General features: G+C 40.8%; 1 non-coding gene across 1 annotated transcript; it reads right to left on the bottom strand.

The window, feature by feature from the left end:
* Positions 1-329: 329 nt before the first annotated feature.
* On the bottom strand, positions 330-436 carry LOC141709532 (small nucleolar RNA R71). Its single transcript, XR_012570103.1, has one exon. It is a non-coding gene; the product is annotated as a small nucleolar RNA R71 (small nucleolar RNA).
* Positions 437-15088: the final 14652 nt, after the last annotated feature.

Raw genomic sequence — 15088 nt, 5'->3', positions numbered from 1 at the left:
ACATTCAGTCAAGCATCCTTCATCCGACTATTCAAGCTAACACCTTTGAAATCAAGCCGGGCACTATTCAGATGGTGCAGAATTCTGTTTCTTTTGGAGGAGCGGCAACTGAAGACCCTAACATGCACATAAGGAATTTTGTCGAGATCTGCAACACTTTGAAGTATAATGGCGTGACTGATGAGGCTATCAAGTTGAGGCTTTTCCCATTCTCACTGAGGGATAAGGCTAAAGACTGGTTACATTCTGAACCAGCTGGGTCCATCTCTACGTGGCAAGATCTTGCGCAAAAGTTTCTGGTGAAGTTTTATCCAATGGCAAAGACTGCTGCTATGAGGAGTGCTCTTACTCAGTTTGCGCAGCAACCTACAGAATCTATGTGCGAGGCTTGGGAACGCTACAAGGAAATGTTGAGAAAATGTCCACATCATGGAATGCCGGATTGGATGGTGATCACTGGTTTCTATAATTGTTTGGGGGCCCAATCTCGGCCCATGCTCGATGTAGCAGCTGGAGGAGCCTTATGGGCTAAAAGCTATACTGAGGCGTATAATCTTATAGAGACGATGGCTGCAAATGAGCATCAAAACCCAACTCAGAGGATGACGTCAGGCAAGGTAGCAGGTATTCTGGAAGTTGATGCAGCCACCGCTATTGCAGCCCAGCTCCAAGCGCTATCAATAAAGGTTGATTCTCTGGCTACGTATGGAGTTAATCAAATAGCTATGGTTTGTGAGCTTTGTGCAGGTTCTCATGCTATGGATCAGTGTTCTCTTGTCAACGAATCTGTTCAGTATGTGAATAATTATCAGCGACAACAGCAGCCTGTGCCGGCGACCTATCATCCTAATAACAGAAATCATCCAAATTTCAGCTGGGGGAATAATCAGAATGCTATTCAGCCACCATATCAGCAAAGAGTGAGCAAACAGTTTAACCCACCTGGATTCCAGCAACCACAACAGTATGCTACAAGGCAATCATATCCTCAACAGGGAAGTACAGTTGCACCCACTAGTGCTGATTTTGAGGAACTTAAGCTGTTGTGCAAGAGTTAGGCGGTTTCTATCAAGACCTTGGAAAATCAAATCGGTCAATTAGCCAATGCAGTGCTCAATCGTCAACCTGGCACTCTTCCCAGTGACACGGAAGTACCAGGCAGGAAGGAAGCTAAAGAGCAAGTCAAGGCTATTACCTTAAGGTCTGGAAAAGTGGCTGATGCTGAAAAGGCAAAGGAAGTCGAAGCTGAAGTTAGAGATGAAGAATCTAAGCAAAAGGAGAAAGCGGCGGAACCAAGGAAGACTACTGTTGAACACACTCTGCCTGAGGCTAATACAGGGGAGAAACAGCTCTATCCTCCACCACCTTTTCCTAAGAGATTGCAGCAACAAAAGTTGGATAGACAGTTCGGGAAGTTTCTGGAGGTGTTCAAGAAACTTCACATCAATATACCTTTCGCTGAGGCTCTGGAACAAATGCCTAGTTATGCGAAGTTTATGAAGACTATTCTTGCAAGGAAGGTGAAACTGGATGACCTTGAAACCGTTGCTCGCACAGAAGAATGCAGCGCTGTTCTGCAGCAAAAGTTACCACCAAAACTGAAAGATCCAGGAAACTTCACCATTCCTTGCACCATTGGCAATCTAAATTTTGACAAGTGCCTTTGTGATTTGGGAGCAAGCATTAATCTGATGCCATTGTCGATCTTTAAAAAGCTGGATCTGCCTGATCCAAAACCCACATACATGTCGTTACAATTGGCTGACCGTTCCATTACTTACCCAAGGGGCATAGTTGAGGATGTGCTCGTCAAGGTGGATAAGCTCTTCTTTCCAGTAGATTTTGTTATTCTGGATTTTGAGGAAGATAAGAAGATTCCCATAATCTTGGGAAGGCCTTTCTTGGCTACTGGCCGTACCTTGATAGATGTGCAAAAAGGTGAACTTACTATGCGGGTCCAAGATCAGGATGTGACCTTCAATGTATTCAAGGTAATGAAATTCCCTATAGAAGATGAGGAGTGCTTAAAAGTGGATGTGATTGATACTGCGATTACTTCGGAACTCGATCACATGCTAATGTCTGATGCATTGGAAAAGGCCTTAGTGGGGGATTTTGACAGCGATGATGAAGATAGCAACGAGCAATTACAATATCTGAACGCTTCTCCATGGAAGCGAAAGCTGGACATACCATTTGAATCTCTTGGTACTTCTGACCTTAAGAATGCTGAAGGGAAGCTCAAACCATCAATAGAGGAAGCACCTACCTTGGAGCTCAAACCATTACCTGAACACTTGAGGTATGCTTTTTTAGGTGATTCATCTAAGTTACCTGTTATTATTTCATCTTACCTTTCAGGTAGTGAGGAAGACAAGCTCTTAAGGATTTTAAGAGAATTCAAATCGGCTATAGGATGGACCATAGCAGACATCAAGGGGATAAGTCCTTCATATTGTATGCATAAAATTCTGCTAGAGGAAGGTAGTAAGCCAACTGTGGAACAGCAGCGAAGACTGAATCCCATCATGAAGGAGGTGGTGAAGAAAGAAATTCTGACATGGCTAGATGCAGGCATCATTTATCCTATTTCTGACAGCTCGTGGGTGAGCCCCGTACAATGTGTACCTAAGAAGGGAGGTATCACTGTGGTCGCAAATGAAAAGAATAAGCTCATCCCTACTCGAACAGTTACAGGATGGAGAGTATGCATGGATTATAGAAAATTGAACAAAGCCACAAGGAAGGATCACTTCCCCCTTCCATTTATTGATCAAATGCTTGACAGATTGGCGGGTCATGAGTATTTTTGTCTTCTGGATGGTTATTCCAGGTATAATTAGATTTGTATTGCACCAGAGGATCAGGAAAAGACTACCTTCACTTGTCCATTTGGCACATTTGCTTTTCGCAGAGTTTCGTTTGGGTTATGTGGCGCCTCAGCCACTTTTCAGAGATGTATGATGGCTATATTCTCTGACATGATTGGAAATAACGTCGAAGTGTTCATGGATGACTTCTCCGTCTTTGGACACTCATATGATGAATGTTTGAATAATCTGCGCGCCGTACTCAAAAGATGCGTGGAAACTAATTTGGTGCTTAATTGGGAGAAATATCATTTTATGGTGCGTGAAGGCATTATCCTTGGGCATAAGGTCTCTAGCAAGGGTCTGGAGGTGGACAAGGCCAAGGTGGGAGTCATTGAAAATCTTCCCCCACCTAATTCTGTGAAAGGAATCTGTAGTTTTCTTGGTCATGCGGGTTTTTATCGGCGATTCATCAAGGACTTTTCAAAGATATCTAAGCCGTTGTGCAATTTGCTTGAGAAAGATGTGCCGTTCAAATTTGATGATGAAAGTTTGGCAGCATTCGAGACTCTCAAGAAGAGTTTGATCACTGCACCAGTTATTACAACACCAGATTGGACAGAACCGTTTGAGATGATGTGTGATGCGAGTGATTATGCGGTAGGTGCAGTTCTGGGACAGCGCAAGAAAAATCTCTTCCATGTGGTCTACTATGCGAGTAAGACTTTAAATGGTGCCCAATTGAACTACACCACTACTGAGAAGGAGCTTTTGGCTATAGTCTTTGGCTTTGAGAAATTTTGATCTTATCTGCTTGGTACGAAAGTAACAGTATTCACTGATCATGCAGCTATTCGCTATCTGGTTTCTAAGAAGGATTCGAAGCCGAGACTCATTCGTTGGGTGCTTTTACTTCAGGAATTTGAGTTAGAGATCAAAGATAGAAAAGGTACTGAGAATCAAGTAGCTGACCATCTCTCTAGGTTGGAGAATCCCGATTCTACTTCACAAGATAGGACGTTAATCAATGAATCTTTTCCGGATGAGCAGTTGTTTGCAATTCAGGAGGAAGAACCATGGTTTGCAGATATTGTAAACTATCTCGTCAGCAATATAATGCCTCTTAATTTGACATCCGCTCAAAAGAAGAAGTTTCTGCATGAGGTGAAGTGGTATATGTGGGATGAACCATATTTGTTTAGACAGGGAGCTAACCAGATCATCAGGAGATGTATCTCGTTCTGTGAGACGGAGGGGATATTACGAGACTGCCATTCCACGGTTTATGGTGGACACTATGGAGGTGAGAAGACGGCAGCTCGTATTCTGCAAGCAGGTTTTTTCTGGCCTACTTTGTTCAAGGATGCTCATCAGTTTGTTTTAAGGTGTGATTGTTGCCAAAGAGTGGGAAATTTGTCAAGGAAGGATGAGATGCCATTAAATGTGATGCTTGAAGTCGAGGTCTTTGATGTGTGGGGAATCGATTTCATGGGGCCTTTTATCGCGTCTTGTAATAATCAGTACATCTTGCTGGCAGTCGATTATGTCTCAAAATGGGTCGAAGTTAAAGCTTTACCGACAAATGATGCAAAGGCAGTGCTAAATTTTCTTCATAAGCAAATTTTCACAAGGTTTGGAACACCTCGGGTAATCATAAGTGATGAAGGATCGCATTTTTGCAACCGTAAGTTCACTTCTATGATGCAGCGTTATAATGTGAATCATCGAGTAGCTACTGCCTATCATCCGCAAACAAATAGTCAAGCGGAAGTGTCTAACAGAGAGATAAAGCGTATTCTAGAGAAGGTTGTTTGTCCGTCAAGGAAGGATTGGTCTTTAAAGCTCGATGAAGCTGTTTGGGCTTACAGAACAGCATACAAAACTCCACTTGGGATGTCACCGTTTCAGTTGGTGTACGGTAAGGGATGTCATCTACCGGCGGAGCTTGAGCATAAGGCCTACAGGGCATTGAAGAAATTGAACCTGGATTTAGATACAGCTGGTAAGAAAAGAATGCTTCAGCTTAATGAACTTGATGAATTTCGACTTCAAGCGTACGAGAATAACAAAATGTATAAGGAAAAGGTGAAGAGGTGGCACGATAGGAAGCTACATCCTAAGTTATTTGTGCCAGGGCAACAAGTCCTTTTATTCAACTCTCGGCTCCGACTTTTTCCTGGGAAGTTGAAATCAAGGTGGTCTGGACCTTTTATTGTCAAAACTGTGTTTCCACATGGAGCGGTGGAAATTTTTGAGAATGATTCGGACCAAGCATTCAAGGTTAACGGTCAGCGGTTGAAGCACTACTATGGGGACATGGCAAACCGAGAGGTGGTTAGTGCCATTTTGTTGACTACTTGAGAAAGGTACGGAACGTCAAGCTAATGACGAAAAAGAAGCGCTGCGTGGGAGGCAACCCATGAATTGTTGTTACAGGAACCCTTAGAAGTTAATAACCTATCCAAAAACACAAAAAAATCAGAAAACAGGGGCTGAAAATTTTTTTTTCCAGAGACCCTCTGCGCGCCCGCGCAGCTATGCTGAGCGGCCGCGCAGGGGTCGAGTTCCAGAAAATTTTTTACAGTTCAGAAAAAAAAAACAAACAAAAATACAAAAACAGTTTTAGCCCATAAACCCACGAATTGTTCCCACTACCCCATCATTTTATCCCTTAATTCCCAAACCCTAATCTAATCCACACCCTATATATACGTACACCTATCCTACATATCTCCCACAAAACTTCCTACACTTAAAACCTCTCACAAACATCAAAAATCAGTTCTTAGACACTTTTATTCACGAATCAATGGCACCCAAGAGAGCACGCACTATTGACAGCAGCAGCACAGTTCCTACTGCTGATTCATCGAGGGGTACTGCTGCAAGGCCTCGGTTAACTGACAGAGCTGCGGAGGAGGAGTACACTAGGCTGTTGGGGAAGCCGATTCTGAAGGAGAGGGGGTTTTTACCATCAGGGAGGGATGGTGAGTTGTTGCCCATGATTGCAGAGAAGGGGTGGATAGCTTTATGTGAGTCACCCGAAGCAGTACCGATGAGCGTTGTTCGCGAGTTCTACGCGAACGCGAAGGCTGAAAAGAATGGGTTTTCTGTAGTCCGTGGGCTGACGGTTGATTATCATCCTGCGGCGATTCGCTGTGTGATTGGACAGCGAGAGAGGAAGCCCAAGGAGGAGAACTGGAATGAAAAGACTGCTGAGGATTTTGACTTGGATTTGATTTGTGCGACTCTCTGTCGACCGGGCACAGTTTGGACCCGCAGTCCAGGCAATAATGAGTATCGTCATTTTCCGGCGATCGCCATGAACAGGTATGCCCGTGCATGGAATGCATTTATATGTGCTAATATTTTGCCTTCTTCACATGCACACGAGGTCACAGTTGAGAGAGCACAGTTGTTGTGGGGAATTCTGCATGATGAGTACTATGTGGACCTTGGTGAGTTTATCTACCAAGGAATTCTGAAGTTTTTGAGGGGAGCAAAGCATATGAACATCCCTTATGCATCCACGGTTATGAAGCTATGCCGAGCAGTGGGAGTGAACTGGCCGGCTCATGAGCAGTTGCAGTTGCCAGCAGCTCCGATTGATTCTGGCACTCTGAATGGGATGCAGGAGTGGACCGGTGGTGAGCCTGAGGAGCATGGGCTGGGTTATCGTCTTCCAGGAGGGCGTCCAGCACGAGGTACTACTATGGCTAGGCCAGGGCGTGGTGAGGCTGGTTCTTCGAGAGCTCAGGAGGGTGCTGGGATGGGTGATGCCCAGTATATGAGGCTTTCACGGCGGATGGATGCCATGTATGAGACGCAGAGCAGGTTTGCTCAGGAGCTCACCCTTGCGTTAGGGACTGCTTTTCGAGGCCTTGGAGCTGATATCCAGTGGCCAGTTTTTGGTGAGGACTCTGCATACCCACCGCCTGATACTCCACCCACTGAGGGTGATGATGATGATGACTCCGAGTAGGTATACCCTGTGTTCCTTTCTACTACTTTCACTGAGGACATTGAAGATTTTTAGTTTGGGGGTGGTAGTTAAGGAATATTGTGTGTGTGTCATTTAGTTGCATATTCATGATAGTTTAGTTCATATAGTTGCATAATTTATGCCATTTAGTTTTTTTTATGAATGTCATGTAGCTCATGCATTTACCATGATCCCTTTTGCAATAAGTTATCGACTGAATTGTGATATTGATGCGAGTGTAGTGATAGCATTAAAGTGATATTAAGTTGTGTAGGTTGATATACATGCTAGAAACAATTGTAAGTCCACTAAGTCTTAAAGAATGCGTAAGGGCTAGATTGTTGTTATGATTTGGTTATTTTCAAGGTCAATCTACTTATTATGCTTAGAATTCGATTATAGGTTCTTAGTGATAAAGACATGAAAAAAGAAAAAAATTTGGAGAAAAAAATATGGAAGTTGTTGCTAGTTGTGGCTAGGCGTCAAATGGCTAGTAGCCGGCTCGCATATGTTGCGAGTAGTCTAGGGTTGAGCAAGATGGAGCGAAACGCACTTGCTCAGAAGTTATTAAAAAAAAAATAAATTTTGCATAATTGATCAAGAGTGGGCTCTTTGGTATCCGAGTTATTAAGTTCTTAGGGGACTTTGTGCCTAGTGACCTAAGGCTTTCAGAGTCTGGGATCCGCTAACCTAACGCTCGTTACATGGATACCATTGTATAAGTCTTTTGTGGACCTCACTCATTGCACGGTCAAATAAGCATTTGAGTTGTAAATAAAAAGCATGATTCCGTAGTAAGCTCCAGAGTTCTTGTAGTGTTGTATATCACTTTGTGCCTAGAATTTTTATTCTTTGTATAATCGTAGGATTGCCTTGAGGATAGTCTAGTCATAGTAATTGGTCTAGTTCCGAAGCATATCTGTTAAGCATTTGCACACACCACGTTTCTGGCTGTATGTCCGTTTGCATGAGTTTATTGATCTTTAGTTGTCTAACTGCATTCGTTGAGATGTGACAATTTGGTTGGTTAATTGTAGTAAGGGGGATCGTTGCATTTTCATATAGATTGCATTCATGCATATTTTTATTTGTTTTTGAGTCTGTGACGCTTGAGGACAAGCATCGATTTAAGTTTGGGGGTGTGATAAGTGGCATTTTATACCACCTAGAACGTCTTAAAATGGCTTAAATTGGTGTCTTGAAATCAAGTATTTTGTGTATTTAATGCATTTTTCTAGTGTTTATGCATTTCAGGGTATTAGTTGCATTTCGGGGGAGGAATCATCAAGAATAAGCCTTGGCATGTGTTCACCATTGCGAGAGGAAAGGAATGGGCAGATTACGGCGAAGAAACGGAGCAAACCTGGATTTTTTCCAGTAGAGGCCTGCGCGCCCGCGCAGCAATGCTGAGCGGCCGCGCAGCAACCTGCGCGCCCGCTCAGCTATGCTGAGTGGCCGCGCAGGGTCGGAGAAAAAGATAAATTATTTTAGACTTCTACTTCTGTTTGGCTTCCAACTTCTATGTAATCTGAGTTTTATGGGACTATTATATAGGTAGATTTAAGACGTTTTCACAGAGAGTATTAAGGGGATTATGTTTTAGATTGTGTTTTACGCAAGAAGCGAAGGAGATAAGGAAGAAGACCGATTTAGCACACCGCAACGAAGAGGAAGCATATTTTCTTGTGATTCTTGTTTCGTTGTAACGTTGGATGCTAGTTTTCTTGCTTTGACTTATTTACTCTTGTGACGTACTCTGTTTTAATATAATTAGTTTAGTTATTATTTTCTTGTGTTTGTTTGTAATGATTTCATATGAAGCCATGATGGCGATAAGTTCTATTATGGGCTAATCGTGATCATGGGGTTGCAACGGATTTATTATGGAATTCTTTAGTTAATTGTTTAATACTTTAGTGTGTGATGATTGCATGATATCTAGTATTGGTTGTGCGTATTCGTCTTATGTGCGTCGCGAACATATAAGATAGGGTGTTAATCTCTTGTGAAGCGACGGTGGATCTTGAGATTTAGAACTTGCCATGCTAGCATAGGTTCATGTACGTTGAGCATGATTAGTGGGTAACTCTAACAGTTTTATTTGCCCTATGTAATCAAGAGGAATAACTTGAGCTTAAATCGTTGTGTTGTCAATTTCTGTAGACATATAGGAACTCAACATAATTGATGACTATTCAACTTCTATCTTAATTGTGGATGCTTGGTAGAATGGTATTAGTACAATGAAAGTTGGCTTTTATCAGTTTCGTGTTATTCGATTAATATCATCACTGTCACATGCTAAAGGTAATAACAATGGCTATAGAAGGAAGTAATAATGAAGTTGTGATCTCATGAGTGTTTTATTATTGATAAATTGAAGTGTTAGTTAAGTGGTTAATTAAGTAGTTAATTATAGTTAATATTTAATCAATAATTTTAAGTGTTATTATCTTAACATTGAGAAGTAATCATACATTGGTGAGTGAGTTTAATTAGACAATAATTTAGTCTGAGTCTCTGAGGGAACGAACTAGAAAATATTCTATATTACTTGCGAACGCGTATACTTGCGTGAATATTAGCGCGTGTTTTCGCCCTAACAACCATGAGAGCTTCAAATTCGACAATGTTGAGATGGTCAGTGATGAAAGTGATGATGAGAGTGATCAAGAAACAGTGTCTAAGGATAATGCAGACAAATCTTCCACCAATGAAGCACAAAACTCAACATCCGTCGAGTTGCAAAATGCTTCATCCGTCGGAAGGCAATCTGTGTTATCCGTCGGTAGACAACCTGCCTTATCCGTCGATACTCAAAATTAACCATCCGTCGGGTTATCAAAAGGAGCAGGAAGTCAAGGCAGATCACCCATAGAAAGTACCCCTTTCTCAAATCAAAGATCCACAAACTCAGGGGGAGTTTTTAGCAATCAAAACTCAATCACACATCAAGATAACATTGAGGTCTCTTCATCTAGAGCTAATCTACCTCAACCAAGGAAATGGACAAAAGATCACCCCTTTGAACTGATTATTGGTGATGTTTCTTCTAGAGTTCAAACAAGAAGAGCAACTCGAGAAGAATGTCTATACAGCAGCTTTCTGTCAAAGGAAGAACCAAAGAAGGTAGAAGAAGCTTTGTTAGATCCTGATTGGATTTTAGCTAAACCAATTTGAAAGGAATAAAGTATGAAAACTGGTACCCAAGGCTAAAGGAAAGAATCCAATAGACACCAAATGGGTATTCAGAAACAAGATGGATGAAAATGGCATAGTAGTAAGGAACAAAGCCAGATTGGTTGCTAAAGGCTATTGCCAGCAAGAAGGAATAGATTTTGATGAAACATTTGCTCCTGTTGCAAGACTTAAAGCCATCAGAATCTTCTTAGCCTATGCAGCCCATGCCAATTTCAAGTTCTATCAAATGGATGTCAAAAGTGCCTTTCTGAATGGAGATTTGGAGGAAGAAGTGTATGTTAGTCAACCTCCTGGCTTTGAAGATCCAAATTTTCCAGAGTATGTCTATTATCTACTGAAAGCACTTTATGGACTGAAGCAAACACCTAAAGTCTGGTATGACACTTTATCAAAGTTCCTTTTGGAAAATCACTTCACAAGAGGTACTGTAGATAAAACTTTATTTTTCAGAAATGTTAATGGCTCTAGCATACTTGTTCAAATTTAGTAGATGATAATATTTTTGGCTCTACAGATGAGAAACTTTGTAAAAAGTTTGCCAAACTGATGCAAAGTAAGTATGAAATGAGTATGATGGGAGAACTAACTTACTTTCTTGGTTTACAAGTTAAGCAAGTTAGTGATGGAATATTCATTAGTCAAACTAAATATATTTTTGATCTTTTAAAGAAGTTTGATCTAATGGATTGCACATCTGCAAAAACTCCCATGGCCACTGCAACTAAGCTTGAACTAAACACTACTGAAAAGTCTGTGGATATTTCAAGCTATAGAGGCATGGTTGGCTCACTTCTGTACTTAACAGCTAGTAGGCCAGATATAATGTTTGCTACATGTTTATGTGCTAGATTTCAGGCTGATCCTAGAGAGTCTCACTTGATAGCTATTAATAGAATTTTCAGATATCTCAAGGGAACACCAAAACTTGGCATTTAGTATCCTAGAGATTCTGGGTTTGATCTAACTGGTTATTCAGATGCAGATTATGCAGGTTGCAAAATTGACAGAAAAAGCACAACAGGAACTTGTCAATTTCTAGGAAACAAGCTTGTGTCCTGGTTCAGTAAAAAGCAAAATTTAGTTTCTATTTCTACAGCTGAAGCTGAATATATTGCTGCTGGCAGTTGTTGTGCACAGATTTTATGGATGAAAAATCAATTGCTAGACTATGGTTTGCAAGTTGAGAGGATTCCTATTTTCTGTGATAACACAAATGCAATTGCCATCACTGAAAATCCAGTGCAACATTCAAGGACAAAGCACATAGACATCAAGTACCATTTCATAAGGGAACATGTAATGAATGGTACTATAGAGTTACATTTAGTTCCAAGTGAGAAGCAACTTGCAGATATCTTTACCAAGCCACTGGATGAATCCACCTTTTCAAGGTTGGTAAGTGAGTTAGGTATGCTTAATTACTCTTGAATTTATCTGAGTTATTTTGCAAGTTGAAATGTAGCCAGAAATTTTACTGATTTTTAGTCATGGATGAGATTTTGGTTAAGTCGAAATTTGCATCTCGACGGATGACCATTATCCATCGAGTTGAGTCATCCGTCGATATACTATTTACAAATAAAAATCAATTACTTTTCTGGAATCTTTTAAAACTCGACGGATAACAGTTTATCCTCATCCGTCGAATTGTCTAAATCTTAACCGTTAATTCCCTGAACATTATCCATCGAGTATACTTACAGTTTGTAAGTATTACACGACGGATAATGGGTGGAATTTTTACAGTTTATTTTTAAACGGCTATTTTAGGCAATTTCTATTGGGTAATTTACTTTTCTTTATTATTTTCATCCGTTGTTTTTGAGATAGTATAAAAGCTTATTCCATTCCAATTATTTTCTTTTATCATTCTCAAATTCAACTGCTTTTATTTTATTCTCTCTCAAGCAAATATCCTCTTTCTCTTCAAGCTTTCATTCTCTAACAATGGCACCTGTAGTAAAGATTATGTCTCAGACTGGGTTCATTTATGAGAAGAACAACTTCACTGCTTTGGTCAATAAGGGTATTCAGAAATCAGAAGACTACCACAAGATGATGGACTTTGTGAAGAACTGCAAGTTAAGCTATGCCATGCTTGAATCACCCACAATTTTCTGTGAAGTTGTTGAAGAGATGTGGACCTCTGCAATCTACAACTCTACTGACAAAACCATCACTCTAACTATCAAAGGTAATGAGTTATGTATCAATAGTGATGTGATAAAAGCATGTTTCAAAATTCCTGATGATAATGTAACTTTACCACACACTGACACTGATATTATCAATATGCTTAATTCCATGCATTATACACTTCCTACTACTAAGCTGAGTGATATTAGAAGTTTAGGTCTTAGGAAGGAATGGAGTTTCATGTGTGATGTTGTGACTAAAGTTTTCTCTGAAAAAATCAGTAATTTTGATTCTGTGAACATTTCCATGCTTAACATGCTATACATGCTAGTTACAAATAAATTTTACTATTTCAGTGACCTTGTCTTGTATGAGTTAGGTTTTAAACTAGGTGAGTTAGCCAAAAGGGGAAATAATGTATATTATGCTAGATTTTTCATGATATTGGCTAACCATCTTTGTCAAGAGATTGTACTTGAGAACCCAAACAACAAATTAGCTTGTTGGGTTCAAGAGAGAAGAATCATTGCAGATTTGAACATAGCCAACCATCATAGGGATATACCAATGTTCTACTTTCCTGTAATGCAAACACCTCAGGTAAGTGAGGTAAGTTCATCCATACCCTCAACTATTCCAATCTCCTCAATTTATTTGAGTTCAGGAGTAGCTATGGCAACTGTGACAATGACCAAATAGTTGCCTACCAAAGCTGCCAAAACAACTGTAATTTCCAAATCCAAGTCAAAGAAAACCCCCTCTGGTATCTCTCAAAAGGTACCAGTTGAAAAATCTACCAAAGCCAAAAAGGGGAGTGTGAAGGACGGTCAATTAGGTGAGGGAAAGGGTGAACATCAAAGAAACCCCAAGGATAAGGTTGGAGAGTTGAGTGAATCCCAGCCTAGCCACACTGCAGTTTCCCAACAAACTGCAGTGCTGAAAAAGGACAAAAGCTCACTTCTAGCTGCATCCTCCCAAAAGGATGTGGCTATTGAACATAGCTCTTAGCCAAGAGCACAGGCCAAAAGGGTTAGGGACACAAGCTCACCCCAAACTTACACAAGAAAGAAGAAATCCAAAACAACTGGGGATGCACAGGGCACACACACAGTGCAAACTGGTGCTAAAGACACAGTCCCTGCACTTTCTCAAATTCAGATTGATGTGGCTCCAATAAATGTGGAGTCACAACCAAAATCTCTTATAATAGAAGCCTCTGAAACACCATACTCACCAACAAACTCTCTGGAAGTTGATATAATAAACACTTCAATTCCTGATTCCCCTTCTTTAACTCTGTTGGGGAAGCCAAAATCTAGTGCAAGTGAGCATCATCTTTTAGATGATTTATTGGCTTACTTGCCAATTCTTTCAGATACTATTGTGACATCTGTGCCTCAAATAACTTCAATCAACACAGAGTCAACAATAGTTTCTCTTCCCACCTCATTCATTTCTATTCTCTCGATGGATATTGCTCATCCGTCGAGTAGTGATTGTATCCTGACGGATAAGCTTAACAGCAGTTATCCGTCGGATAGCTTTACCACTCACCCGATGGATATCACTTATCCGTCGAGTGTCTCTGCACAACTTCAAACTTCAATTATTTCTAGTGCAGAAGATTTAGTGGTAATACAGTGACTCTTAGGACTGAAAGAGGAGAGTGCATTGAGTGAGAGGCCGGGTTGCTCCCAGGCAAAAGGAGAGGAAAAGAGTGAATCTCAGCAATCCATTTATTCAGTATTGGCAAAAGTGAGTGAGAGAAGTCCCACCTTAGTAGGTGAAGGTGAGGGTGTGAGGGTGGGGAGCCAGGGTGAGACCCTAATGCAACAAAAGAGAGATTATGAGAGAAAGTCAGGTACAGGAGAAAAAAGGTTGGATCCATCCATTGCTAGTGAGTCAATGATTGTGGATGATTCTGAAAAGGGAAGACAATTTCAGCAACATTACAAAGCTGAAATTGATAACATTTCCTTGGATGCTGACACTTTTACTCATCCTGTGTCAGCCTATCAATTGTTGGCTGCTCAGGGTAATGTTGAGGCAGAACAGACTTTGAATTTAGTACACACCTCAGAATCTCTTCAAAGAGATAAAGCTGCTGTCAATAGGATGCCTTCTCAAGCTGGTGAGCCATCTGAAGAATTTGGAGTAAATTCTAATGATGATGACTCTGTTTCTTTGGATGGAAGCATTAACTTAGGGGGAGATGAAGGCCCAAGTTCTGTTTTAAATTTACCTGGATGGGCATGGTCAAAGGAATTTACACCAGGACAATTTGATGTGTCTTTGGTCAAGCAAGTGATGGCTATTCAAAAGGCCCTTCAGGAAACTTCAGATGCTGGTACCAAGGCTATTCTTCAAGCTCACCTAGACTCTCTACATCTCATGAAGATCCAGCACTTAAGACAGAATATGAGTGTCGATGAACTAAAAAGAGATATAGCTGACTTGATGACATACAATTCTGAGAAGCTGGATTCAGTAATGCCATATGGTACCATGCAAGATCTATTACTAAGATTGAGGAGAGAATCAGATTCTGAAAAGAAGCTAGCCAAGCTGGAAAATAGAGTTCAAGTTATTGAGAATTCAGTGGCTATCCTTCTTCAAAATCAACAGACTCAGACAAATCTTCTCATGCAACTGGCTAAAGCACAAGGCCTAACTCCTCAACTTGATTATAACAAAAAGGGGGAGAGAGAATCAAGTAAGGGGGAGAAAGGACCAACTGAGGGGGAGAAACTTTAAGTACAAATCAGCAAAGTAATTGTACCTTCAATTACAGTCTCCAAGCCAACAGTTGCAGATGGTATAGATCTAATTAAAGCAGCAGCATGAAACTTGAAAGTTGCTGAAAAAGAAATGTTGAGTTTGATCAACTAGAATAAGATTGATGAGGAGATACAGAAAAAGTTTGAACTAGTCAAGGAGCCAGTTCAGTCAGCCATCCATC

The sequence above is a fragment of the Apium graveolens genome, chromosome 2 (genome assembly GCF_009905375.1).
Source record: "Apium graveolens cultivar Ventura chromosome 2, ASM990537v1, whole genome shotgun sequence".
Classification (NCBI taxonomy): domain Eukaryota; kingdom Viridiplantae; phylum Streptophyta; class Magnoliopsida; order Apiales; family Apiaceae; genus Apium; species Apium graveolens.
The sequence above is the reverse complement of the archived record's forward strand: the minus strand, read 5'-3'. Positions and strand labels throughout refer to the sequence as shown.